Genomic DNA, 26,594 nt, shown 5'->3' with positions numbered 1-26,594 from the left:
TTTGGTACTAGAGATCTGGTGAGTCGGTGTTTTTGGTGGCCCGCCTTGTCTCATGATGTCAGGAATTTTGTGCAGTCCTGTGGGACTTCCTCCCGGTCTAAACCTTGTTCTCGCTCTAGTGGGTTGTTGATGCCTTTGCCGGTCCCCAGGAGGCCATGGACCCATATTTCAATGGATTTCATCTCTGATATGCCTGTCTCTCAGAGAATGACTGTTATTTGGGTGATTTGTGATAGGTTCTCAATCAAATAATCAAATTTATTATCGCCAAGTACATATTACATATATGCAAGGAATTCTTTGTGGCAAAGAGGCAACATAATATATAACAACAGATACAACAAGTAACATCTAACAAGACAGATACAGTATATAGTCTACACATGGCGATTTAATTGTTGAACAGACAGTGGATAGAAGCTGTTCATATGGCGGTTGGTGCTGCATTTGGGGACTCTGAAGCGACGTCCTGAAGGGAGTAGTTGGAATGAGGAGTGTCCCGGGTGAGAGGGATCGGATGAAATTTTCAATGCGTGGGATTGAATACTCTTATCATAAAGATCCTGGATTTTAGGCAGGGGGGAACCTATAATTCTCTCTGCTGTTCTGAAAGTCCTTTGTAAGCGGAGTTTGTCATGCGCAGTGGCTCCCCCATACCAGACTATCAGAGAGGAACAAATCACAGATCTGATGACAGCATTAAAGAATAAGATCAGCAGATTCTTAGACAAACCATATCTTTTCAGCTGACGCAGGAAGAACATCCTCTGTTGTGCTTTTCTTATAACAGCATCCACATTTTTCCCCCATTTAAGATCATGAGAGATGATAACACCAAGGAATTTGGTCTCTGTGACCCTAAGAACCACTTCGTCATGGATGTAGATTGGAAGTATCTCATGATCTTTCCTAAAATCCACAACCATCTCAGCAGTTTTTTTTAGCGTTGAGTACAAGATTATTGGCTTTACACCAGTCACATATTCTTTTCACCTCACTCCGATACAAGTCTTCAGCATTTCCCCTGATGAGACCAATCAGTGTCATATCATCGGCAAATTTCAAGAATTTTACTGAGTCTCCTGAAGAGATGCAATCATTCGTATAGAGAGAAAATAGTAACGGGGACAAAACACACCCCTGAGGTGCCCCGATGTTTGTGACCAAGGTGTCCGAAGTGAATGGTCCAACTTTTACACACTGTATCCTGGCTGTCAGGAAGTTATAAATCCACAAGCATAAGTTGAGAGGGACTCCAAGAGCTACCATTTTCTTATGAAGTAAATTCGGATCAATGGTATTGAACGCTGAGCTAAAGTCCATGAAAAGAATCCGGACATATGAGTGCAGTTCATCTGTATGATCCAAAATGTACTTCAGTGCCAGATTGACAGTGTCGTTTGCAGAACGATTCTCCTTATAGGCAAACTGAAGCGGGTCCCATAGCATCTGCATGAATTTTATCAGGTGGGACATCATAATTCTTTCGAAGACTTTCATAGCTACAGATGTGAGTGCTACTGGTCTATAGTCGTTCAACTCAGAGGATCCCACTTTCTTGGGGACAGGGATAATTGTGGAACTTTTCCAACACTGAGGTACAACGCACTCTTTCAGTGACACATTGTATATATTTGTCAGTATAGGGGCAAGCTGGGTAGCACATACTTTCAGACACATTGGAGATACACCATCAGGGCCAGGTGCCTTTTTGACCTTAAGTCCCTTCAGGATGCGTATCACCTCTGCCTCGGAGATCACTACTTGGGTGTTGCACAATGAATGATCTTTATATGAACAGACTGAGGAGCTAAAGGGCATGTCACACTAAGAGATATCGCTAGCAATATCGCTATAACTAGTGACGTTATAGCGATATCTCTGTGTCTGATACTTACCTACGACCTGCTCCCCCGCTGGTTATCGCTTATCGCGCGAGAACGTTCAGGACTGTTTCTCGTCGTCAGCTTCCTGTGGCGCTTCCTGCTGTGAGGACGAGCGACTCGTGGACGCGGGCGGGAGGACGCAGGATCGCCTGGTGTGACAGGTAAGTAGCGATCCCCGTCCCCTGCGATGTCGCTAGTGAGATCTGCCTGTGTGGCAGCTCACTAGCGACCACTTAGCGATGTACCAGCGATCCTGAACGCGTCATATCGCTGGTCGGGATCGCTGGTACATCACTAAGTGTGACAGTACCTTTAGAGATGAATTGCCACTGTGTGTAGAGCTTGCCTCAAATCTGCAGTAGAATTCATTTAACTCTGCTGCCAGACTTCTGCTGGGGTTCACTATAGTGGGGTGGCTTTTGTAATTGGTGACCTCTCTTAATCCTCTCCATGCAGATCTAGTATCTTTTGATGAGAACCTTTCCTCCAGAATCTTTGCATACTCGTGTTTGGCTAACTTGATCTCTTTAGATAGCGAGTTCCTAAGTTTCTTGAATTCAGTAATATCGCCTGCTTTATAAGCCTCCTCTTTTCTCTTACGGATCAACCTGACTTTATTTGTAAACCACGGCTTGTTGTTTCCCCGAAAGTGAACAGATTTGGATGGAATAAACGCTTCTTCACAAAAACGGATATATGAGGACACTGCATCAACCCATTCATCCAGACCCGAGCATGTTTCCTGGAATACCTCCCAGTCCGTACATTCAAAGCATGCTTGTAGTTGCAATTTTGCCTCCTCAGACCATGTCTTCTTTGTATAAACTGTAGGTTTGGATGTTTTCAACCTTTGCCTGTAGGCTGGAATTAAATGAATTAGACAATGATCTGAAAAGCCCACTGCTGCTCTCCTCACTGCCCTGTAGGCCCCTTTTATGACTGTATAGCAGTGATCAAGCGTATTGTTCTCTCTCGTGAAGCAGTTTATATGTTGAGTAAATTTGGGGAGATCCAGGTTGAGTTTTCCTTTGTTAAAGTCCCCCATTACGATCACAAATGCTTCTGGAGATCCTTTCTCCCATTCTGATATTTTGCAAGCTAATTCACCAATAGCAGCTTTAACAGATGCTTGAGGGGGAATAAATACTGCAACAAGAACCATAGATGAAAACTCTCTTGGAAAGTAAAATGGTCTACAATTGAGTGCAAGGTACTCTAGATCTTGAGAGCAACCTTTTCCCAGTATGTTAACATCACAGCACCAACTAGTGTTGATGTAGAGACATACCCCTCCCCCCCTTTGTTTACCTGAAGCTACACAATCACGGTCAGCTCTGTAGATAACAAAACCAGGTAGATCCAGACTGCAATCAGGGATGGTCTCATTCAACCAGGTCTCAGTAAAACAAAGAGCAGCTGAATTGGCCATATCAGATCTCATGTTACAAAGTAAGCTCAGATCCTCCATTTTGCTAGATAAGGAACGGACATTAGCCAAGTGGAGTGAAGGAAGAGCTGTTCTGAACCCTCTCCTCCGAAGGCGTGCCAGGACGCCTCCTCTCCTGCCTCTCTTGCAGTACACCTCCACAGGTTTCACAGAAGTAATGGATTTTATGTACTCAATTGTTGAATTAGCAATCATGCTCCAAGAAGGGGAGTCCATGAGAAATTGCGGATGATTCCAGAATAATAAATCGTCCCTTGAAATCATAAGAGTAGGTTTACAGAGTGCAGTGGCCATGATTACACTCAGCTTGTAGCTATAAAGACTGAACAGTCACAGCTTAGCAGAGATAAATGTACAACTTTCCATAAAGGGTGCTCCCAGCACTGCTGTGGGGGAGGGCATGGGTGCAACAAGACAGGGACATCAGGGGACAGGCCAACAGTCAGTCCAAACCTGCCCAGCTCACCCCTTCAGCTCCACCTGGACCACAAGATCTCCAGAACATCTCCAGCACCGCACACTCCACCAGTTTTCCTATCCCGGGATCATCTGCTTGCTGGAAATGGGTACAAGTTGTAGGAAAGTTGGCAGGCAGCGAGCAGCTTCACTCTCTCCCAGCTGAAACCAGGCACGGAGCTCCACGAGGACAGAAAGACACCGGTCCCAGCTGATCGCAGTCTCCACACTACTCCCAGCTCTGCCGAATCCTGTAGCTACGCAATGGTGAGTGAACCAAAGGGAGAATTAACAATTAAACGGTGAAAAAAAACTAAAAAACTCAGGAGCCTCATGCCAGAGCAGCCATCTCTCGGCGCTCCTCCTTCATCTTGTACCACTCCCTAAGTTGCCATCTTCCTCTGAGTTGGTGCCCCTGTTTTTGCAACAGGTGGTTCGCTTGCACGGGATTCCTGAGAACATTGTATCTGACAGAGGAGTTCAGTTTGTGTCTAGATTTTGGAGGACTTTGTTCCAAGCTGGGAATTCAGTTGTCCTTCTCCTCTGCTTTTCACCCTCAGACCAATGGGCAGACGGAGAGAACAAACCAGACCTTGGAGTCGTATTTGAGATGTTTTATTTCCGCTGATCAGGATGATCGGGTTTCATTTTTGCCCTTGGCCGAATTTGCTTTAAATAATAGAGCTAGTTCTGCCACTTTGATGTCACCTTTTTTTGCAACTTTGGGTTTCATCCTCGATTTTCTTCAGGGCAGGTGGAGCCTTCTGCCTGCCCAGGTGTTGACACTGTGGTGGAGAGAATGCACCAGATCTGGGACCTAGTGGTGGATAAGTTATCTCTCTCCCAGGAAAAGGCCCAGCGGTTTTCCAACCGACATAGGACCATTGGTCCCCAGTTTAAGGTTGGTGATATGGTTTGGTTATCATCAAAAAATATCGCTATGAAGGTGGCTTCTCCTAAGTTTAAGCCTAGATTTATTGGACCTTACAAGATTTTGGAGATTATTAATCCGGTCTCTTTTCGCTTGGCTCTTCCTGTCACATTTAAAATTCATAATGTGTTTCATAAGTCCTTGATGAATAGGTTTGTTGAACCAGTTGTTCCTGGGGTGGCACCTCCGGACCCTGTATTAGTTGAAGGTAACATGGAATATGAGGTAGAGAAGATACTGGATTCCCGTCTGGCTAGACGGAGACTCCAGTATTTGGTTAAGTGGAAGGGTTATGGTCAGGAGGATAATTCCTGGGTCTCTGCCTCTGATATTCATGCCAAAAGATTGGTGCGTGCCTTTCATCGGGCTCACCCTGATCGCCCTGGTGGCGTGGATGAGGGTTCGGTGACCCCTGCTCAAGGGGGAGGTACTGTTGTGAGTTCATTTTCCCCTTCACCATTGAGGTCTGATGAACTCCCTCTTCTGGTGAAGGAAGGTAGTGAGGCTGATTACAAAGCACCTGAGCAGAATGATGATGACTGGGTGACTGGAATTGCTGACTGGATATAAGGCAGCCAACGCCCTTCTGCCTTGCGGGTGATTACTCTGAGGGATTCTTGGAGACCAGTCTGATTCCTGCTCCTCAAAAGCTAAGTTTTCTGCTCTACTTTTTGCATTTGTGTTTTGGATTTGTTTTTCCTTGTTTTTCTGGATTTCTGCCTTTCCCTGCTGGGTGAGCTGAATTCCTTTTTGCTCTGTCTTCAGAAAATACCTGAGTACTGATATAGTCTTTTTGAAGCCTAGCATCTTCAGGGCTTTTTTCCCTATCAGTCTGTTGGCTCTTGTTTTTGAGAGGGTTTTGGCGGATTGCAGACAGCAGCTTTTCTATTCTGTCCTATTTAGTTAGCTTGGGCCCCATCATTTGCTCAGCCTATCTTTCCATCTGTGTGAGTGTTTTTTCATCTTGCTTCACCGTCATTATATGTTGGGGGCTGCCTATTGCTTTGGGGTCTGCTCTGGGGCAGTTTAGATTTCCCTTTCTGTCTTTAGGCTATGTAGTTCTCTGGCTGTGATCGAGGGGTCTAGGGCACCGTAGGAACCCCCCACGGCTACTGCTAGTTGTTGTTGTTAGGTTCAGGGGTCTGCAATCCGATAGCTGCCAACTTCTCTGGTTTTCTGGACTTCGCTAGTATTTCTGTTTTTGCCTCCTACGGTGACTTATTCATAACAGGGCTCTCTGTTGGTACGACCGGGGTCGCCTCCGTGACCAAACATTCCCGGTCCTTCCAGGCCTTTAGCAGGTTTACATGGTACAGCTGCTCGGGTTTCCTTTTTCCAGGTTGGTAAACTTTATAGTTCACTTCCCCCACTTTCCTCCGTATCTCATAGGGCCCTTGCCACTTGGCCATGAGTTTACTCTCTGGGGTGGGTACTAGTGCCAACACCCAGTCCCCTTCTTTAAAGGTCCTCACCGTGGCCCTTTTATTATACGTACGGCTCTGATCAGCCTGCGCATCCAACAGATGCTCCTTTACTATGGGCTGCACGACCGAAATCCAGTAGCTCAAATGGGGAGAACCCCGTGGACGCCTGCGGTACCTCGTGGATGGCGAACATGAGATAGGGCAGTAATATGTCGCAATCCCTTCCATCCTTGGCAACCACCTTTTTTAGCATGGCTTTGAGGGTCTTATTAAACCTCTCCACCAACCCGTCGGTTTGTGGATACACCGATATACATATCTGTTTAATTTGGAGCAAATTGCACAGCTCCTTGGTCACCTTAGACATAAAAGGGGTTCCCTGATCTGTCAAGATCTCCTTGGGCAGCCCAAGGCGGCCAAACATGGCAAACAGTTCCCTGGCTATTAATTTAGCCGAGGTGTGGCGGAGTGGTATTGCCTCTGGATACCGGATGGCGTAGTCTACGACTACCAATATGTGTTGGTGACCCTGGGTGGATTTTACTACTGGCCCTACCAGATCCATCACAATTCGCCCAAAAGGTACCTCTATAATGGGCAGAGGCACCAATGGGCTCCGGTAATTCGTGGTGGATGAGGTCAATTGGCACTCCGGACACGTCTCACAATACCTTTGGACCTCAGCGTAGACACCTGGCCAGAGCAACCGCTGCAGTATGCGCTCCTGAGTCTTTTTGGCTCCCAAATGTCCTCCCAGCATGTGAGTGTGAGCCATGTCGAGCACCACCCGGCGGTAGGGCTGAGGCACTACCAGCTGTTCTACCACCTCACCCGATTTTATCCACTCTGTACAGTAGTTCCTGGTTGATTACCATCCGTGGGAACTCCATCTCCACACCCGGTTGCTGAGTCACCCCATTTATCTCAATTACTCTTTCCCGTGCCCTTGCCAAAGTGGGATCCTGGAGCTGAGCTGTCCCGAATTTACCAAATGACAACTTTAGTTCAGGAATTGGTGAGTTCTCCTCAACGTCTCCTGCCAACACCTCTAGGGGAAACCTATCGGGGTTACACTGTCCCTATATTGGTGACCCCTACGGCAGGAATGCCTGACTCAGGATCTTCAGGTTCAGCACCCGGAATGCTTTTTACCCTGAGAGGGTTAACCCTGGCCTCCCAAAGGGACCAGAACAGGGGAAAGTCTCTTCCTAATACTGTCCTATACGGAAGAGTCTTTACCACTCTCACCACATGTTTTATCTCCCCACACATGGTGGAGAACGTGACCTCCTCAGTCGGGTACTCACGGAGGTCCCCATGTATGCACACTACCCCCACCTTCCATCCATTAGGTCTATCCCCGGCAACCAGGGACCCGTGTATCAGGGTCACCAAACTCCCATTGACGAGTACCTCGCACCACTGAGGTTCGGTACCGGCAGGGTCTGTAGTGGCAGTGCAGACTGGCTGGGCATACATAGATACCCGGCGGGTATACCCGCAGTCCATGGGTTCGGTTGTTAGGGGCCAGTTAGCAATCACATGTCCAGGCTCTTGGCACCGCCAACACTTAAGGACTGGAGCCGGGGGAACCTTGGGGCTACACTAGGGGACACGGGGCTGTTGACACTCTCCTTCTGAGATATCCCCTCAGTACGGGCACGATCCGTATTGGCCTTGGTGGAGGGTTGTAGACTTTTCCCAGACTCCTGAGCTGATGGGGCCTTACGGGACAGCCAAAGTGGGGCAGTGTCCCGTATAAAGTCTTGATTGGCTGTATACCGCTCAACCAGTCCTACCACCTGGTCCAGAGTGCCCGGGTCCCCTTGCCCCACCCAAAGCTGTATGGCGGCTGGCAGGGCCCTCACCAGCCGGTCGACCACCACCCTGTCTACCATCTGGATCGGGGATAAAGTCTAAGGCTGTAGCCATTTTTTTACCAGTTGCACTAAGTCATAAGCTTGAGACCGAGCCGGGCGAGTCTCAGAAAAGGACCACTGGAATACCCAAGTCATAAGCTTTAGACCGAGCCGGGCGAGTCTCAGAAAAGGACCACTGGAACACCCATTGGGCCCACACATATATTAACCCCCAGTCGAGCAAGGATCTCACCCTTCAGCTTTCCACAGTCCAGGGCATGGTCCCGACTAAGGTCCAGATAGGCCTTTTGTGCATCTTCCGTCAAGAAGTTGGAGACCACCTCAGCCCACTGAGCCACCGGCAAGTTCTCCAGCTCCGCAGTGCATTTAAAAATGGTGAGAAAAGCCTCCATGTCGTCCTCAGGTGCCATTTTCCTCAGCGCTGAACAGACCTTGTACCGGGCTTCCGATCGGTATGTGGTGGCTGGGGATCCTGCCTCTTGCAGAGCCGCAATCTGCTGCAGAATTAAATTGCTGGTTTGCTGCTGCTCCTCTTGCAGCTTCTGTTGTCGCATTTCCGAGGCGGCCAACTGTCTCAGTATTTCCTCCATCTTATCAGTCGATTTAAGCTGCAGCTTTGCAGGCCTAATATACGACATGCAGCACGCTTTGGGTATCCCTCAGTTCACACTGCCCGCATTCTCCACCATATGTAACGCTCAGTGTCCACGCTGTGCAGTTATGAGGCAGTGACCCAAGCAAGTTCAAAAACAAAAAGGTTTTTAATGTCCAACAAAACTCACTCAGTGCACAGCACATTTTCCGAATCGCAGCCGGGAAGCAACAAAACAGTCCGTGGCAAGTTGCCATAAGCGACCGCGTTGCCTGGGTATGAAAGGGGTGCCAGACCTTGGCTCAGTTTGTCCCTGTGTTGCCTAACACAGGGAGCTTTGCAGACCACTGCTCTGTCTCTCTGCAAGTCAGGAATGACACACCCAAAACCCTTTCTGCAGGGTTTTTTTTTCCTCTCTCCAATCTGTGGCCCTAGGCCACTTATAAGACCAGGGCTGGAGGAAACAGACCGGACCACACTACCTTCCTGCAGTCTGTTTCAAAAATAATAGCCCATACTGGGTTTTCCTGAATAAACTCCTTGGTCCAAATAACTTGACCAGGCTCAAACTCACTTTTATTCTGCCTGTGAGTCACAGGCACACTGCTGCGACGACAGAGCACTCCAGCGGATCTAATACGCTTCTGAGCGCATTCTGGGGGACACATAGCGAACCTCACATATGACTCAGGTCGCTGCCTCACAACGCACACACATACACACTCACAATGTGATATCCAAAATTGTGTCTTGCAAAAGTCAAAAAGTCAGTTATGTGATTATTACAGTTGATTTCTCTTCGGTCCAAGAGTTAAATTGTTGCTGCCTCTGCATCTTGGCACTGAATGCAACTTAGCTCCTTTTAACCAATAACTATTAAATGTAATAAAGCCAGAGGAAAACCAAGCAGGACAATGTATATCTGTAGTCAGGCTTTTTCTACATTCCATGTTCTGCATACCCAAGTTCATATAATAGTTGTATAAAATGATGATGAACAACAGAGTAAATTAACACACTAAAAGAAGATGGAAAAGTAAACCATCATGGATAGACACTGGAAGAGTGAACAGTAACTACCATGTGTTCATCTGCATAAGTGGGGCTGTCATGTACTGAAAACCACATTTAGGTTGCTGTTTATCTGATCATCAAGTTTGGTTTCTGAAACTGCTGAGGAGCAAACTGCAGCGAGTCCAACATTTCTACAGTGACAGTGCCTACCAGTTCGGGATCTGCTGATCATCAGCTCTATGTTTTGACCCATAGATGGAGGGTACTGGGAAATTTACCTTTGTGATACAACAATGGTCACCTAATCAGATGCATCAATTGTTCTATCATAATGTGTAGTACGACTCATGATGAACAGACGCACTGGAATGATTGTGTATTAGTTTCCATTTAAGAAGCCAAGAAATAAACACAACTATAACCTGCAACATCACATTTATTGTGTAATTTCTTCATAACGTGAAATACTTTGGGAATGTAACCCTTCATAAAATAGGAATGACATTGAAATATTTACAGAAAAGTTTACAGAACTATTCACAGAAAAAGCTACAAGACAATTGAAAGTGCGCCAAAGGACACAGGATTAAATGTTGGCAGCCTGCGGAGCATAAAGCACCCGGATGTTCTCACCAGCACATGACTGAACCATGGAGCAAGACCACGGGGAGGATAAAGGGGCTCGTCTTAAGATGAGGTTACCCTGGGACATCCAAAGAAGTCACAGAAAGAGGAGTCCATAACAGGGAAGATCCACTTACAGATGAAATAATAAGTGTCGAGTATGGAGCCTTCCATCTCTCCAGCTATACACCTACTTCAGGACAGTGCAGTGGGTGAGGTGCTCAGTTGCATCTGCACCTTCAGGTCTTTCACAGCTTCATTAAGGCCTTCATTCATTTTTAACAGGAAATGTTACAATGCTTTATTATACCTCCACCATTGTGAAAAATGTAAGCTCCAAGACAGACCACAGGGACTGGCTGCTTTTCGATATCGGAAAGAAACAATGTTGAGATTTATCAAGCAAAATGCGATACAATTCTGTTCCAAAATGACCCAGAAAATGGATCACATCGTTATTAAGACTTCATATGCACCTGAAACATTATACCAGATTAAAACGAATGCCAAAACGTTTTCTTCAACTTGTGCCTCAAGTACACAGCACTTCGCACTATATTTTATGAGGGGGGTACGCTCATCAGAGCATTGGGGACCCCTGGTCCTTTATATAGAACATTAATTTTTTTCAATAACTATAAGTTAATAATCATATTACAAAGGGCAATATAGGGGCAAGATATGGGCAAATACAGAGAATCATTTTTAATGTAGAATTTAAAAAATAAAATGGGCCAGATTTAGTATCTAGAAATAGCATCACTTTTGTGCTTTGGTTGCTGCTGGTATATTGCAGTCTGACCTCATTAACATGGGTGGCCCCAAAATACGAGATCCAACTCATAAGCAAGAGTGGGACTGTTGCTACTAAAAAAAACATCACTTTTTTACTTGTGAAAACCCCTTGAAATTAATCTATTGTCATTGGACACAATGTCATTTACCACTGTAAATGGTAATCTAGCTGCTTCTATAGATTTGGACATCATCTCATGAAGAAGTTTCTGCTAGTGATGAGCACAAGTGGTCATTATTCGAGTTTGCAGAGAGTGCTTGGGAATGCACTGAGTATCACGGGTGCTCAAGTGAGATGTTCAAGTTCCCACAGCCACAAAACATGTTGGGATTGTCTGACAAACATGGGCAAATAGGCAATCCCCGCATGTTTTGTGGCTGTCTAACAGCCGCCAAACTGTGGTAGCAGGGATTCGAATATCTCATGTGAGCACCCGTGATACTCGGTACATACCCTCAGGAAGCTCAAGTAACGAGCACTCATCACGAGTTACTGCTTATGTTACGGTCCCAATATACATTAGATGGCTGTTGCCCAAAAGATGCTCTGGCTGACAGCCATCTCTACTAACTCTCCCGTACACAGGAGAAAACCACTGATAGACATCTCTACCGGCGGCTCTGGGAGAACAAAGTAATCGGCAGTCTGAAATCTGGGAATTCCTGACTGACACCTCCCCTATTAGTTGGCTGATGCCCTCATAGACATTGGAGTGATGGCCAATCTCACAGATTTTGGAGAGTGTGGGTGACAATAACGTAAAGCGTATTGGGGGCTTTACTCTATACCAGATAAGTATCGCAGGTTATGTGACTGATCTGGGGATTAGATTGTATCAGACTATGAGGAGGGGAAGCTCCTGCTCAGACGTAACACAGGAGCCACTACTCTGCAGGCTCATTGTGGGGAAATACTGATAAAAAAAACCTGAATGTGTCCATTCCCATTACTGTTCTTCCATGTTCCAGAACAATGAACATCCCCATACATGAGCCTGCACCTTTCCACGTGTTCCTCATTCCCTGTTAACAAGGCACTATACATATGCATTCACTTGTCAGTATAGAATTGCCCTTCATCTACGCCATGCCACTAAATGTCTATTTACAGTCACCTTCCTAAAACGGTGAATTATAATTGTATAGTTTGATGCCTTGATACTAACTACATAAAACACTGGTAAACAACTGTGACTAAAATGAATATTCCTATAACCAGTTAATAAATATTACAATACAGTGCGGAATCTATTCGCCTGGTCCCAGTACAGTCCTTCCATCCAGTTCACGCACTTCTTGACCCATCCTCTTCTGACTCTTCTCATAGATCCACCATTGTAATGAGAAGTGCCTTCAGCTTAGTCCACATTTACACCACCGGTAAGACCTCTGCACTATGGCGGGCTAAGCTACGTGCAGATATTGGGGGAACAGGAAGCTTTAGATTTCTTTCCTTCATGTACAGTCCTCTCCTTCTATAAAGAGACAAAGGATGCAGAAGCTCTGATGATTTCTTGCAGACATCACTTCTAGCGGTTGTACGGCACAGGGGATAAAGACATTTTTCTGCAGAGTTCCTAGCAGAAAACTAACGGAGTGACTCGGTATGGATCCTGTTCACTAAAGCCCACAGTGAAATGTATTCCTTATCCACCCTGGAAAAACCATCAGCATCTTTCCTTGGACCAGCCATGGAACATGATTGTGCGATCCTGGGAAAAGAAATATAAAGTGACGGTATAAAAATGAGAAATGTCACCACAGTCTAGACTGTCTGTGAATGGGAAGAACAGCCTCCAGCAAATATGGTATGCAATTCAGCAATAATATTTAGGAGTTTATGGGTTTTGTTTCCTGCTTCCCCATGACAAATCCTTGGAGATGGATGGTCACTGAACCACTGCATCTTTCATGGTAGAAAGGATCATAATGCTGACGCCTGTGTAATGGCTGCTGATGGAGGGGAATGAGACCAGGCCCGTCCATCAACCTCCTCTGATAGAAAAACATAGCACATAGAAAAACAGTTTCTCTATGGGAGAAAATTTAAGGACAGGTCTGGTCAAGCGCTTGTCCATCAGCAGCTGTTCAGCAGGAGGAGAACCCACAAGACCATGCACCCAACACACTTGTGAAGAAGGAACGGCCATGTCATGAATTGTAATCCTTTAGTTGGACATCACGCCAACCAGAGGGTTTGGGGTACTATTTTTTGATGTCACAGAGCTCACCTATAGACCACTAATTCATGCCCTGTTGGACTTTCTCATTATGCCAGTGTTAAGAATAGTCAAGCCATGCTTTATCTTCTCCAGTAGGGGATATTTTGTCTAACGTGGGACAATTTCCACGTCATCAGAATAAAGCAATCTTACAGTAAATGATAACACACAGTGCTGCATTGGATTAATCCTGGCTCAGCTTTATCACCAGCACAGTAAAGGCCCCTTTACACTTACCGATGCACCAGCGATCTCGACCACGATACGACCCGGTCAGGATCGCTGGTACATCGCTAAATGGTCGCTAGTGAGCTGCCACACAGGCAGATCTCACAGTGATGCAGCAGCGATACATCGGTCGTTACTTACCTTTCAGACGCGGCGATCCTGATGTCCTCCGTCCGCGTCCACGCGTCGCTCGTCAGCGCCAGCAGGAAGCGCCCGACGAGAAATGGGGCTGCGCGATCAGCGACAGACAGCGGGGGAGCCGGTCGGAGGTAAGTATCACACATAGCGATATCGCTGTTGCGTCACCAAATCGGTGATGCTTTAGCGTTATTGCTAGCGATATCGCTATGTGTAAAACCCCCTTAAGTAATAAACAGTCATATAAATCTACACCTACAAACAGTGTACAGTCCATAGTGTGACATGAAGAAAGCTCTGACAGATCACAATCTTATTACATTCTGTTCAATGACACTCTTCACATCTTTTATACCCATACTACCTATTCTTTACCCCTATCATTCCCAAAATCCATTAACAATCTTAAGCATTACTTCTTCTGAGCTGAATAAATGAACCCAGAGCATTACAGATAATCCTGACATGGTCTCAGGAGCGCAGACAGTGGCGATCACAATTACTAATGGTTTTACCAATCCCTGAATAAAAGGGTCTACAAAGGACACATCACTATATGTACAGGAGAATGTCACCAACCTGAACACAGGATTATGGAAGAACAGGAACTATATAAATATAGGGTCTGTGCCAGTGTGTACAGGAGCGCTGTACACTAATGTATATCTGACTATATACAGGAACGCTGTACACTAATGTTTATCTTACTATATAGGAGCGCTGTACACTAATGTATATCTGACTGTATACAGGAGCGCTGTACATTAATGTGTATCTGACAGTATACAGGAGCGCTGTACACTAATGTATATCTGACTGTAAACAGGAGCGCTGTACATTAATGTGTATCTGACTATACAGGAGCGCTGTACACTAAAGTATATCTGACTGTATACAGGAGCGCTATACATTAATGTGTATCTGACTATACAGTATCAGCTGCACATGGGAACGAAGTGATGGTGGAGGCTGATATGATGTTTGGAGGGCGGGATGACGCAGGTACAGCTGAGGGGGTGGGGGGGGGTTAAGATGAGCCGGGAGGTAAGGGTTTGGGAAAAAGGGGATATGACATAGGTAGTAGAGGTGGGGTTAAGTAGACAAAAGGATTGACCAGGGCTAGTGAAGCCCTTTCTGATCTCCGAAGGGCTGGGCAGCAAGACGACCACCAACCTCTCCCACCCAGAAGCCGCCCGTAGGACTCACCGGTATGGAGGAACTGTTAGGGAAGCTTCAGAAGGCAGCCAGCATGCATCCTCCGGGGTGGCTGTAGGATTCCTTAAATAAGATCCTAGCACCAGCAGGGGTCCCATCAGGTCCCGGCGATCAACCTCCGGGAGGTCAGGAGCGAGGTCCCAGAGGAAGCGGGCGGCAGTAGGGCACAGTAGTTGGGGGGCCTCAGTACAGCAGGGACAATTGGGGGGCAACCCTGCAGCGGATGGCTCTCGCCCCGGCAGGCAGGGACAAAGAGCGCAGCACAGCGCCCCCCCGCAGAGCAGGCCACACATGGCAGCGATCCCCCCGCGGCATTAGATCGCCGGAGCGGCAGCCCCCCCGCGCTACAACAGCAGCTCTGGTCCCTCAACCCCGCCGTGGGAGGCTCACAGTGCGGCAGCCCCTGTACTGAACAGCGCGGCGACGCCACCGCTGATAGGTGCTGACGGCGCGGCGGCCTCCCCGCTGCGCTGATCGCGCAACAGCGCGCCCACACTGCAGGCCCACAGCACAAGGGCCCCACCCCCCGCAATGGAGGGCGGAAGTAACGCTGAGCGCCGGACACGGGCGCCGCCATCTTGTTTCCGGGGTCCTTCAGAAAGGACCCCTGGAAATATGGTGTCCAGGGAGGTGCCTGATCAAATTTTGCATAGTGGTGGGATGGCCACGGTAATGTCTGAGGGGAATGGAAGGCCCAGTAGACCTGCCGCAATACTAGGCCCCCTGAAAGGCTGTCATTACACATGCCTGTTAGAGCACAGCGCCGCGCTAGAAGTCCCTCGGGGGACGATCGGAGCACAGGGGATGTGAGGAGGAGCAGGCCGCGGCAGACTAGGGACAACAACACGTTACCAGAGGAAGATTTGGGGAGGAGAGGCGCAGACACCGGGCGGCCAAGTCTTCAGCCAGTGGATACGCGGCTGTTCAGGGCCTCCGAACCAAGCGTCACAGAACCCGTGTGGCACCCCGACCAGGACCAATCTGATGTGGAGGACAACGTGGAGGATTCCATAACCGTGACGGCTGGAGGGACATCAACGCCCTGGCGGCCTGGTAATTATGACTCTGTGTTTTGTTCATGCCTGGTAGTGGGCCAATCAAATGGGGGTGGGGGTGATCATGAAATACCAAGAGAATATGTAATTCCCAGCACACCGACCACCAGTTCGCCCAGCAACGAATTGATTGCGTTGATGACAAGCTTACAGAATAGGCTAGACCGCTTAGAGGGGTCAGGGCCAGCACGCCTAGCAGCATGGCCTAGCCCGTACACTCCGCAAAGGGGGGGCGCTACTGTGAGTGAAAGTGCCATGGGGCAGTCCGAAACAATGCCATTAGGGGAGGAGGAGAATAGTCGTTCGGACAATAGGGCACGGGGGAGGTATACATTTGTTTCTCGGGGCCCTTAGGCGCTCATCTTGAGAAAGAAGTGAAGGACAAAATTTGGAAAGATGAGTACGTGGATATTTTCTCACTTTTGCCTTCGGATAAGTTGAGTTTCGAGAGGTTTGGAAAAGGGGGGACTAAAAAGGATGAAGAGGAAGGCCGGCGAGGTCCGGTGATACCGCAAACATTTACGAATTGGTAACAGGCCTTCGCTATATTGGCGAGCGTTTTAGGTGAGAAAGCGCCTGAAAATTGCTTGCAGCTCTTTTGCTATATGGACTCCATTGGGGAAGCTTACAGGACATATGGGGCCATGCGTGGTTACGTTATGACGAGCAATTTCGCCAGCGTAAGGCCATTGGTCCTTCGATTAGATGGGATCAGAAAGATATTAGCCTCTGGTTAAAATTTATGGCACTTAATCATAGACATGGAAACCCCTTTCAGGGGTGGGGCGGTAATTCCAGCCATGCTGGGTATGGGTCAAGAAGCCAGTCGGCAGGTAGTTTTCAGGCTTGAGGAGGAACCCAAAAAACTGGTTTGTGTTAGCAATTTAATGACAGCCAATGTAAGTTCGGACCCCGCTGCAGATTCAAACACGTATGTGCAACATGTAACGAGTCCACTCACGGGGCAGCCAAATGTTTCAGCAGGAACAGCGGAATGGCAGGAGGACAAGGTTTTGGTCAAGGGTCAAACACCAATCAAGCTACACGAGATACTCCCATATCTAAATAGATACCCTGACAGAGCCAAAGCAGACCTGCTAACATGAGGCTTCAGAGGCTTCATTATTCTTTGCCCAACATTTAAAATACAAAAGAATTTAAAAAATCTTCGTTCGGCCTATGAGCACTCAGAGGTGGTGAGAGATAAATTAAAAAAAAAAGAGGTGCTGCTAAGCCGAATGGCGGGTCCATTTAAGTCCCCACCAGTTCAAGATCTAAATTGTCTCTCCTTTGGGTATCATCCCAAAAAAGGAACCAAATAAGTTTCGCATGATCCACCACCTTTCCTACCCACGGGGAAAGTCCGTTAATAATGGCATCGACCCAGAATTATGCTCCCGTTGTTTACGCATCGTTTGATGAGGCCTTGCGGTGGGTTAGGAAATACGGAAGAGGGGCCTTAATGGCAAAAACTGACGTGGAATCAGCCTTTCGGCTGCTGCCAGTACATCCTTGTAGTCAGCGATTGCTCGGTTGCTTTTGGGAAGAGGAATACTTTGTGGACAGGTGTTTACCAATGGGCTGCTCTTTCTCATGTTCATTGTTTGAGACTTTTAGCACGTTTATGGAGTGGGTAGTAAAGGACATTTCAAGTTTGGAGTCATTGATCCATTACTTGGACGATTTCTGGTGTGTGGGGCCACCTAACTCCCAGGTGTGTGATACCATTTTGGGGAGCCTGGAGTGGGTAGCTAAGGAATTCGGGGTCCCCCTGGCCCCGGAAAAAAACCATCTGCCCTACCTTATGTATTTCTTTCCTGGGCATAGTGATAGATACTGAGAAATGGGAATGTCGGTTACCGGAGGAGAAGGTGGCGGCGCTACAGGCGGAAGTATATAGAGCATTGAAGGTCAAAAAATTAAGGTTACGGGAGGTGCAGTCTCTGCTGGGCAGCTTAAACTTTGCATGTCGGGTTATGCCCATGGGTAGAGTCTTTTCAAGAAGGTTGGCCGATGCTACGGCGGGGGCGAAATCGCCTCATCATTTTGTGCGCTTGTCAGCCGAAAACAAAGTGGGTTTGGAAGTTTGGAGCACATTTTTGAAGGAATAAAACGGGCGATCTCTGATGATGGACAATTTGTGTAGAAATTCGGACATTGATCTGTATACGGACGCAGAGGGGAGCTCAGGTTTTGGGGCATATTTTCAAGGGGAATGGTGTACGGCAAGGTGGCCCGAGGAGTGGGTCCGGTCGGGCTTAGTTAAAAATAGCGCTTTTGGAGATTTTTCCCATCTTGGTGGCTGTGTCTTTGTGGAAAAAGAAACTAAGAAACAGAAAGATTCGTTTCCAATGTGATAACATGGGCATGGTGATGGCAATAGATAATATTACCGCTTCTTCCCCCCCAGTAATCATGGTGTTGCGTCAGTTGGTGTTGGCATGTTTGTCTATTAATGCTCATTTCACCGCATCACATGTCCCAGGTGAATATAACTCAATAGCTGATGCACTTTCTCGTTTTCAGTGGGAGCGGTTCTGGGCGTTGGCCCCGGAAGCGGAAGAAGAGGACTTACCATGCCCTCCCGGGCTCTGAGTGTGGTATAAGGGCGGCTGAGCCATTAATCAGGTTATCATTATCTAGCAGCACTTGGGCAGCTTATCAGCGGGCATGGCAGCTTTGCGAGGAATGGTTAGGTGAGGGGAACGAACAGTTAGCCGATGAGGAGCAGGTTGGCGTGTTATTGATGGGGATCAGGAGAGTGTCAGATGGTAAGTGGTCTATAGCGAAGATAAACCAGTTAATTTCTGGGTTAGCTTTTGGTTTTAAACTTCGAAACAGAACCAAACTGACTAAGAAATTTTTAGTAAGGAAGGCGCTCAGAGGTTACCATAAGGGAAAGATTCAATTGGATAACAGGAGGCCGGTGTCATTCGGGTTATTGGAAATAGTAGGGAAGCAGTTAGAAGGAGTCTGCAGGTCACGATTTGAGATAGGTTTGTTTAGGTTGGCGTTCTCGTTAGCCTTTTTCGGGGCATTGAGAATAGGTGAATTGGTGGCGCCTGGAAAGAGCAAAAGTGCGGCCATTTTAGCCGAAGACATCACAGGCCAACCAGAAGGAAATAGAATTTTGGATCAGGAAGTCAAAAACAGACCAATGGGGTAAGGGTAAGAAAGTACGCTTGGGAAGGGTAAAGGATTCTATTATGTGCCCTTGGCAATGCTTTGTGGTATTTATGGCTGGTAGGCCCATGCAAGGGGGACCACTGTTATGTCACGAGGACGGGTCATTCTTATCAAAATACCAGTTCATCAAGGTGTTAGGAAAGTGGCTGGAAGCAGCGGGCAGGAATCCACACAGCTATGGAGGTCATTCCTTCCGCATCGGTGCTGCCACAGAGGCAGCGGTAGGAGGTTTGAGCTCAGAGGTGCTAAGGAGAATTGGCCGGTGGGAGTCACAATGGTACCGGTCCTACATACGGTCACACAAGTGCGAGGAGACCAACTTCTCGAGTAAGCAACAGGACTAACTCATGTTTGTTTCATTACAGGCCGAGACCCACTTCTAATCTGGATTTTAGGTCACTCTTATGTTCACTGGGGAGCAATACGAGCCGACATAAGGACTGATGGGAGACAGCTAGGTTTTAAGAGGGACCTGGCCTTAATTAGGTGGTTGGGGTTTAGGAGTTTGGTGTGGAGTCAGGTAATACAAGAATTTCAACGGGCGGTAAGGCGCCACGGAATGCCGGATATCTTAGTCCTGCATGTAGGAGGTAATGACCTGGGGGTCCGCTCCGGGAATGCAATGGTTAGGGATATCAAAATAGACTTGAAGCAGCTATGGGGGGCGTTCTCAAATTTAAAAAGTAGTGTGGTCTGACATGATACCCAGGAAATGTTGGAGGGCAGCCCGATCCGTCACAAGGATTAACAAGGTTCGAATTAAAATCAACAAAATAGTATCCAAATTTGTGGTGTAGAACGGGGGGGTAGTGGTACGTCATGCGAGTTTTGACAATATGGATGAGAAATTTTGGTTAGCAGACGGAGTGCATTTGAAAGCTGTGGGGATTGACTTGTGGACGTTGGGATTGCAAGAAGGCATAGAAAAGGCCACAGCATTGCCGAATGGTGGGGTCTCGAGCACTTGAGGTGGTCAAGGTGCTCTCGGTGTGGCGTTGGTGGGTCCTCGAAGTTGGGTAAAATTAGTATTGGGGATTCTTTAAATGCATAAATCCCCTTCATTTGAGGCGGTGGTGGTCTGGTGAGTTTGGGTGGTACCTGGCGATGGAATGTCAGGTTCACATTAACTGGACATTTGGGCGATACCTGGCGATGGAACGTCAGGATCACAGTAACATAAGTTGGCGGGTGATTCCCGGCGATGGAACGTCGGGTTCACATTAGTACGGGATTGGGTGATTCCCGGTGATGGAACGTCGGGATCACATGGTTAAGAGCGCAACCCCTTCCCTCGGTGCATGGTGCTTCTGAGTCGGAGGGAAACGCGGCTAGGAGTAAGGCTGGGGGAAAGGGGGAATGCCCTTTGAGAAATCCACCAGACCGGCATAACTTCGAGGACCTCACCAAGTGTCTTTGATTATCAATAATATCAATAAATAGGGTGCTGTGGCCATTATTACCCAAAGAAAATGGTTGTCGCTTGTCTTTAATCAACGTAAAAGAAAGGGGAGCCGAGGGCCCAGTAGGGGGTATGGGTGGGAAGAAATCGACCTCTCCAGAGTCAAGGAGCGCTGTTCATTAATGTAAATTTGACTGTATACAGAAGCGCTGTTCACTAATGTGCATCTGACTGTATACAGGAGTACAGTACAACAGTGTCTGTGACTGTACACAGGAGCACTGTATAATAGTGTATGTGAATGTACACAGGAGCACTGTATGATAATGTGACTGTATACAGGAGCACTGTATAATAGTGTATGTGACTGTACACAGCAGCACTGTATAATAGTGTGACTGTAAAAACAGAAGCACTGCATAATAGTGTTTGTGACTGTACACAGGAGCACTGCATAAAAGTGTTTGTGACTGTACACAGGAGCACTGTATAAGTGTGTGTGACTGTACACAGGAGCACTGTATAATAGTGTATGTGAATGTACACAGGAGCACTACGATATTGTGATTGTATACAGAAGCACTGTATAATAGTGTTTGTGACTGTACACAGGAGCACTGTATACTAGTGTGACTGTACACAGGAGCACTGTATACTAGTGTGACTGTACACAGGAGCACTGTGTAATAGTGTATGTGACTGTACACAGGAGCACTGTACAACAGTGTATGTGACTGTACACACAAGCACTGTACAACAGTGTCTGACTGTACACACGAGCACTGTATAATAGTGTATGTGACTGCTCGTATAATAGTGCTTGTGACTGTACACAGGAGCACTGTATAATAGTGTCTGACTGTACACAGGAGCACTGTATAATAGTGTCTGACTGTACACAGGAGCACTGTATAATAGTGTCTGTGACTGTACACAGGAGCACTGTATAATAGTGTCTGTGACTGTACACAGTAGCACTGTATAATAGTGTATGTGACTGTACACAGGAGCACTGTATAATAGTGTCTGTGACTGTACACAGGAGCACTGTATAATAGTGTATGTGACTGTACACAGGAGCACTGCATAATAGTGTGACTGTACACAGGAGCACTGTATAATAGTGTGACTGTACACAGGAGCACTGTATAATAGTGTATGCGATTGTACCCAGGAGCACTGTATAATAAGGTTTGTGACTGTACCCAGGAGCACTGTATATTAGTGTATGTGACTGTACACAGGAGCACTGTATAATAGTGTCTGTGACTGTACACAGGAGCATTGTATACTAGTGTCTGACTGTACACAAGAGCACTGTATAACTGTCTATGACTGTACACAGGAGCACTGTATAACAGTGTCTATGACTGCACACAGGAGCACTGTATAAGAGTGAGTGTGGCTGTACACAGGAGCACTGTATAATAGTGTCTGACTGTACACAGGAGCACTATATAACAGTGTCTGTGACTGTACACAGGAGCACTGCATAATAGTGTATATGACTGTACACAGGAGCACTGTATAACAGTGTCTGTGACTGTACACAGGAGCACTGTATAATAGCGTATGTGACTGCTCGTATAATAGTGCTTGTGACTGTACACAGGAGCACTGTATAATAGTGTGACTGTACACAGGAGCACTGTATAATAGTGTCTGACTGTACACAGGAGCACTGTATAATAGTGTATGTGACTGTACACAGGAGCACTGTATAATAGTGTATGTGACTGTACACAGGAGCACTGTATAATAGTGTCTGTGACTGTACACAGGAGCACTGTATAATAGTGTATGTGACTGTACACAGGAGCACTGCATAATAGTGTGACTGTACACAGGAGCACTGTATAATAGTGTGACTGTACACAGGAGCACTGTATAATAGTGTATGCGATTGTACCCAGGAGCACTGTATAATAGTGTCTGTGACTGTACACAGGAGCACTGTATAATAGTGTCTGTGACTGTACACAGGAGCACTGTATAATAGTGTCTGTGACTGTACACAGGAGCACTGTATAATAGTGTCTGTGACTGTACACAGGAGCACTGTATAATAGCGTATGTGACTGCTCGTATAATAGTGCTTGTGACTGTACACAGGAGCACTGTATAATAGTGTCTGACTGTACACAGCACTGTATAATAGTGTATATGACTGTACACAGGAGCACTGTATAATAGTGTCTGACTGTACACAGGAGCACTGTATAATAGTGTCTGTGCCTGTACACAGGAGCACTGTATAATAGTGTCTGTGACTGTACACAGGAGCACTGTATAATAGTGTCTGTGAACTGTACACAGGAGCACTGCATAATAGTGTATGTGAATGTACACAGGAGCACTGTATACTAGTGTCTGACTGTACACAGGAGCACTGTATAAGAATGTCTGACTGTACACAAGAGCACTGTATAACTGTCTATGACTGTACACAGGAGCACTGTATAACTGTCTATGACTGTACACAGGAGCACTGTATAAGAGTGTCTGTGACTGTACACAGGAGCACTGTATAAGAGTGTGTGTGGCTGTACACAGGAGCACTGTATAATAGTGTCTGACTGTACACAGGAGCACTGTATAACAGTGTCTGTGACTGTACACAGGAGCACTGTATAATAGTGTCTGTGACTGTACACAGGAGCACTGTATAATAGTGTCTGTGACTGTACACAGGAGCACTGTATAATAGTGTCTGTGACTGTACACAGGAGCACTGTATAACAGTGTCTGTGACTGTACACAAAAGCACTGTATAACAGTGTCTGTGACTGTACACAGGAGCACTGTATAACAGTGTCTGTGACTGTACACAGGAGCACTGTATAATAGTGTATATGACTGTACACAGGAGCACTGTATAACAGTGTCTGTGACTGTACACAGGAGCACTGTATAATAGTGTCTGTGACTGTACACAGGAGCACTGTATAATAGTGTCTGTGACTGTACACAGGAGCACTGTATAATAGTGTCTGTGACTGTACACAGGAGCACTGTATAATAGTGTCTGTGACTGTACACAGGATCACTGTATAACAGTGTCTCTGACTGTACACAGGAGCACTGTATAACAGTGTCTGTGACTGTACACAGGAGCACTGTATAATAGTGTATATGACTGTACACAAGCACTGTACAACAGTGTCTGACTGTACACACGAGCACTGTATAATAGTGTATGTGACTGCTCGTATAATAGTGCTTGTGACTGTACACAGGAGCACTGTATAATAGTGTCTGACTGTACACAGCACTGTATAATAGTGTATATGACTGTACACAGGAGCACTGTATAATAGTGTGACTGTACACAGGAGCACTGTATAATAGTGTATGCGATTGTACCCAGGAGCACTGTATAATAAGGTTTGTGACTGTACCAAGGAGCACTGTATATTAGTGTATGTGACTGTACACAGGAGCACTGTATAATAGTGTCTGTGACTATACACAGGAGCACTGTATAATAGTGTATGTGAATGTACACAGGTGCACTGTATACTAGTGTCTGACTGTACACAGGAGCACTGTATAATAGTGTCTGACTGTACACAGGAGCACTGTATAAGAATGTCTGTGACTGTACACAAGAGCACTGTATAACTGTCTATGACTGTACACAGGAGCACTGTATAACAGTGTCTATGACTGTACACAGGAGCACTGTATAAGAGTGTCTGTGACTGTACACAGGAGCACTGTATAAGAGTGTGTGTGGCTGTACACAGGAGCACTGTATAACAGTGTCTGTGACTGTACACAGGAGCACTGTATAACAGTGTCTGTGACTGTACACAGGAGCACTGTATAATAGTGTATATGACTGTACACAGGAGCACTGTATAACAGTGTCTGTGACTGTACACAGGAGCACTGTATACTAGTGTCTGTGACTGTACACAGGAGCACTGTATAACAGTGTCTGTGACTTTACACAGGAGCACTGTATAATAGTGTCTGTGACTGTACACAGGAGCACTGTATAATAGTGTCTGTGACTGTACACAGGAGCACTGTATAACAGTGTCTGTGACTGTACACAGGAGCACTGTATAATAGTGTATATGACTGTACACAGGAGCACTGTATAACAGTGTCTGTGACTGTACACAGGAGCACTGTATAATAGTGTCTGTGACTGTACACAGGAGCACTGTATAACAGTGTCTGTGACTGTACACAGGAGCACTGTATAACAGTGTATATGACTGTACACAGGAGCACTGTATAACAGTGTCTGTGACTGTACACAGGAGCACTGTATAATAGTGTCTGTGACTGTACACAGGAGCACTGTATACTAGTGTCTGTGACTGTACACAGGAGCACTGTATAACAGTGTATATGACTGTACACAGGAGCACTGTATAACAGTGTCTGTGACTGTACACAGGAGCACTGTATAACAGTGTCTGTGACTGTACACAGGAGCACTGTATAACAGTGTATATGACTGTACACAGGAGCACTGTATAACAGTGTCTGTGACTGTACACAGGAGCACTGTATAATAGTGTCTGACTGTACACAGGAGCACTGTATACTAGTGTCTGTGACTGTACACAGGAGCACTGTATAATAGTGTCTGTGACTGTACACAGGAGCACTGTATACTAGTGTCTGTGACTGTACACAGGAGCACTGTATAATAGTGTCTGTGACTGTACACAGGAGCACTGTATACTAGTGTCTGTGACTGTACACAGGAGCACTGTATACTAGTGTCTGTGACTGTACACAGGAGCACTGTATAATAGTGTATGTGAATGTACACAGGAGCACTGTATACTAGTGTCTGACTGTACACAGGAGCACTGTATAAGAATGTCTGACTGTACACAAGAGCACTGTATAACTGTCTATGACTGTACACAGGAGCACTGTATAACAGTGTCTATGACTGTACACAGGAGCACTGTATAAGAGTGTCTGTGACTGTACACAGGAGCACTGTATAAGAGTGTGTGTGGCTGTACACAGGAGCACTGTATAACAGTGTCTGACTGTACACAGGAGCACTGTATAACAGTGTCTGTGACTGTACACAGGAGCACTGTATAATAGTGTATATGACTGTACACAGGAGCACTGTATAACAGTGTCTGTGACTGTACACAGGAGCACTGTATAACAGTGTCTGTGACTGTACACAGGAGCACTGTATAACAGTGTCTGTGACTGTACACAGGAGCACTGTATACTAGTGTCTGTGACTGTACACAGGAGCACTGTATAACAGTGTCTGTGACTGTACACAGGAGCACTGTATAATAGTGTATATGACTGTACACAGGAGCACTGTATAACAGTGTCTGTGACTGTACACAGGAGCACTGTATAACAGTGTCTGTGACTGTACACAGGAGCACTGAATAATAGTGTCTGTGACTGTACACAGGAGCACTGTATAAGTGTCTGACTGTACACAGGAGCACTGTATAACAGTGTCTGTGACTGTACACAGGAGCACTGTATAACAGTGTCTGTGACTGTACACAGGAGCACTGTATAACAGTGTCTGTGACTATACAAAGGAGCACTGTATAATAGTGTATATGACTGTACACAGGAGCACTGTATAACAGTGTCTGACTGTACACAGGAGCACTGTATAATAGTGTCTGACTGTACACAGGAGCACTGTATAATAGTGTCTGTGACTGTACACAGGAGCACTGTATACTAGTGTCTGTGACTGTACACAGGAGCACTGTATACTAGTGTATGTGACTGTACACAGGAGCACTGTATACTAGTGTCTGTGACTGTACACAGGAGCACTGTATAACAGTGTCTGTGACTGTACACAGGATCACTGTATAATAGTGTATATGACTGTACACAAGCACTGTACAACAGTGTCTGACTGTACACACGAGCACTGTATAATAGTGTATGTGACTGCTCGTATAATAGTGCTTGTGACTGTACACAGGAGCACTGTATAATAGTGTCTGACTGTACACAGGAGCACTGTATAATAGTGTCTGTGACTGTACACAGGAGCACTGTATAATAGTGTCTGTGACTGTACACAGGAGCACTGTATACTAGTGTCTGACTGTACACAGGAGCACTGTATAA

The 26,594-nt window shown here is 46.4% G+C and overlaps 1 protein-coding gene across 7 annotated transcripts in view; it reads right to left on the bottom strand.

The window, feature by feature from the left end:
• Positions 1 to 10,048: 10,048 nt before the first annotated feature.
• Positions 10,049 to 26,594, bottom strand: part of OPHN1 (oligophrenin 1) — a 192,235-nt gene continuing 175,689 nt past the window's right edge. For all 7 annotated transcript variants that reach the window (XM_073558335.1, XM_073558339.1, XM_073558338.1 and 4 more), the window contains one exon: positions 10,049 to 12,761. The gene's annotated coding sequence lies outside the window, so the exon portion shown is untranslated. The remainder of the gene's footprint in view (positions 12,762 to 26,594) is intronic.

Source organism: Dendrobates tinctorius, unplaced genomic scaffold (assembly GCF_039654945.1).
Source record: "Dendrobates tinctorius isolate UK_male_01 unplaced genomic scaffold, ASM3965494v1 ptg000013l, whole genome shotgun sequence".
Classification (NCBI taxonomy): domain Eukaryota; kingdom Metazoa; phylum Chordata; class Amphibia; order Anura; family Dendrobatidae; genus Dendrobates; species Dendrobates tinctorius.
This window is presented reverse-complemented; position numbering and strand designations above follow the sequence as displayed.